Genomic DNA, 3,258 nt, shown 5'->3' with positions numbered 1-3,258 from the left:
GTAAGCTGCATAGTTATACAAACACTGAAACACGGATGTATATAGACTTTAGTTATGCACATACATATTTCCTAGTTCTACCTGCAGAAAGAAGATGTAAACAGTGACCCTTCTGTGGCAGAGAGCACACTCAGTGCCCAGATCCTATTTTCTAACTGTTAGTTCGCCAATAAAAGTGAATATGGCTCTTTAGAAGAATGGCTGTTTGTAGGGCTAGCCCAGGGAAACTACAAGATAAACCTAGAAGGAAATAAGTAGAAAACCTGTCAAAAGGGCCCATGTAAAGCTAGAAAAAGTTCAGGAACAAAACAATAATACTCAGTTATACCCCAGAAACACAATTGCCAAGTCCATATCTCTAAACAACTGAAAAAGAGATGAAGGGCTTTCTAACAGAGTGATCCCTGTAAGTGCAGAAGTGTACCATAGAAATGCTTGCTTCAAGAAAGATCCATGGGTAAAGGCTAAAATTAGTAGGTGAAATCTTAAGTACAGACTTCAAAGTCTCCCCTCCCCATAGTTTTTTTTTCCCCAGTGACATTGATTGAATCCAGGGCTTTGTGCATGTTAGACAGCATTCTGCCACCAAGCTACGTCCTTAGTCCCCAAATAAATTTTAATTGCTTTAGTGATTTTAACACATTCACAGAGTCTCTAATACTTTTTTTTGCAAGAGATAGAGTGAAATTCCTCGTTCCCTGAATGTTGGCTAGACCTAGTGACTTGCTTTTAATAACTAGATCTAATAAAGATGAAATAGTAGGTCAGTTACAGTGAGCTATTTAATCATGTAAAGTTGACACCATGTTGATGGAAGAAAATGAGAAAAGCACCTTGCCTTAATGACATTTACGAAACCTGTAACCCTATTCTAATTTTGAGAAAACCTTATACAGACCCAGAGTAGCACTGACATTTGATGAGTATTCAAAAGCATCAACTCCAGTGACAGTACTGAGAAGCTGCTGTAGGTCACAGGACACTAAGGACCTGCTAAATGAATGTGATGGTAGATATTGGACAGGCTCTTGGAGCATGGAGTAGTTAAACTGGGAGAAGGACTAAAGTGTAGCTCAACAATGTTGTACCAAATTAAACTTGTTTTAATTTTCATCAAAGTAACAGAGTTATATAAGGTACTGTAGTGAAAGGTACATTGCAAGACTGTATTACATTGTATTATATTTTACAAGAATATGTAATATATGCAAATAAGACATACACAAATTAAAAGGAAAAAGCAGAATAGTAGAAAAGAACCTTAAGTGTATAAAGATAGATAAAAACTATGAAGAAAAGCACAGAACATTAAACAGAGACACCGACAAACAGAAAACTGCCTTTATTGCATTGATAAAACACTCAAAAAATTCTGGAAAAAAGAAAACTTCCTAAATTTTAATAAAACTCCTAATGTTTGTGGTGAATACCCTGACAAGTGGATTCTGAGATTTATTTGGAAGTGTAAAAGAACAGGAAAAAGTAATATCTTTATGAACAGGCTGGCTAATATGCTTACCAAACACAAGTACTTCTACATAGTGGTCATTAATACAGTGTGGTACTGATTCAAGGAGAGACATAACTGGCTAGTGGGATAGAACTGGATATCAGAAAATAGGCATACACATGGACACTTGCAATGTATTAAAGGCTTATTTATCATGAGATGGCCTTTTAAATAAAACATTCAAGGACAAGGAAATTCACATGGGGAAAACACTGAACTGGGCCCTTAATTTTCTCACAGCATATATTGAAAACTCATTCTTGGCATTTCAGGGCTTATGACAAGTAGATCTGGAAGGACCATAGGTCTTGATATAGAAGAATAGTTATATTGCTTTGGGGTAGGATAACTAAGAAGCAATAATCAAAAAGGAAAATACCAATTTGGCCACATTCAGAGTCAAAACCTAAATATCTAAATACATTTCAAATAGTAAAAAGAGATTCAAAAATAATAAAAGATATAAAAAGCCAGGTAAATCAATAAGAAAAAATAGGTAAATCTGGTGGTGCAGGTCTGTAATCCTAGCTACCTAGGAAGCTGAGGAAGGAGAAATGTTATTGTCAAGACCTTAACTCTCAAAGAGCAAAATGAAGACTAGAGATAGCTCAGTGGTAGAAGAACTTAGGTTTAATTCTCTAGCACTGAAAAAAAATGACCTAACCGAAAAATAAGCAAGACACCCCCGCAACCCCCACCCTCAAAATGAGACAAGAATTCAAAAGCCTGATGAGCTTATGGAAAGGTGTTGTGCCTGACTAGCAATCAGGGAAATATAAATAAACTCAGGAGCTCATGGCCCATGGGGCCAGCGGCAGACTTCCAGCAGGAAGCTATACAGACATTACTTAGTCATAGCTGGAAGAAGGGCTCAAGTAAAGGGCTCTGTGCCTGTGACATCCTAAGAGAGACCAGGGAAAGACCTGTAAACTTTGAGGAATGTGTGCACATGAAGAGGCCCACAGGTCTGGGATGTGGTGGGAGTACGTTACTGTTCCCATTCTAGAGACTCAGGGCTGAGATTCAAGTGTACTGGGTTATATTATACACTTGTCAAGTCACAGCTAAAACTTCATCCAGGATTCAAATGTTCTTGGAAAAAAAAAAGAAAGAAAAAGAACACAAATACATATTTCAATGCTTGCATCACTTGTATACCCAAGAAAGGAGCAGCAAAGAGGTGACTGGAAGAGGGGGCTGTGTTCTACACACCCAGAATGACAAGTGCCATCTCCAAGCCTGAGGGCCCAGGGTGAGCCCCTCAACTCCTGAGAAAGGCTCAGTCCTGGTATTAGGAAATTAAAATGTGCACATCAGTTGGCTGTCCACAGCGGGCGAGGCCTGCACCTGCCAGAGAGGAATGTGGACTCTTTGGTTTAATCCTGGGAAGGGTTCATGGGGCCCCTGCAGTGAGGGTCAGAGAGGGGCTCAGCACAGTTGTTTTTCCAAGTCAAAAGGAGAGCCTGTTGTCTGCTAGACATCTTTCAGAGACTTTAGGGGTGCCTCTCCTTCCATGGAGAAACACTATTCAGGCCTGCTATCCGCTTTGCATTTGGATCTGTCCTCACAGCCAGGTCTGACATCTCAAAGATTCTGGAAGGGAGTTGGTAGGACAGGATTTCAACTTTTACACACTGGTGGTGCTCCTCTTAAGCAAGAGCTTGGGGCCAGTATTGTGTTCTAAGAAGCCCCATTGGGCACCCCCATCTCTGAAGATCCCAGAGTTGGTCTTTCATAAAGATGTGAAA

At 39.6% G+C, this 3,258-nt stretch overlaps 1 protein-coding gene and 1 long non-coding RNA gene across 2 annotated transcripts in view; one reads left to right on the top strand and one right to left on the bottom strand.

Moving 5' to 3' along the window:
- Positions 1-3,258, bottom strand: part of Kcnq1 (potassium voltage-gated channel subfamily Q member 1) — a 330,062-nt gene that overhangs the window by 172,695 nt on the left and 154,109 nt on the right. The window lies entirely within an intron of this gene.
- The window catches only part of LOC116103261, a 59,408-nt gene that overhangs the window by 39,135 nt on the left and 17,015 nt on the right, over positions 1-3,258 (top strand). The gene's annotated exons all lie outside the window — the stretch shown is intronic.

This window comes from Mastomys coucha, unplaced genomic scaffold (genome assembly GCF_008632895.1).
Source record: "Mastomys coucha isolate ucsf_1 unplaced genomic scaffold, UCSF_Mcou_1 pScaffold21, whole genome shotgun sequence".
Classification (NCBI taxonomy): Eukaryota; Metazoa; Chordata; class Mammalia; order Rodentia; family Muridae; genus Mastomys; species Mastomys coucha.
The sequence above is the reverse complement of the archived record's forward strand: the minus strand, read 5'-3'. Positions and strand labels throughout refer to the sequence as shown.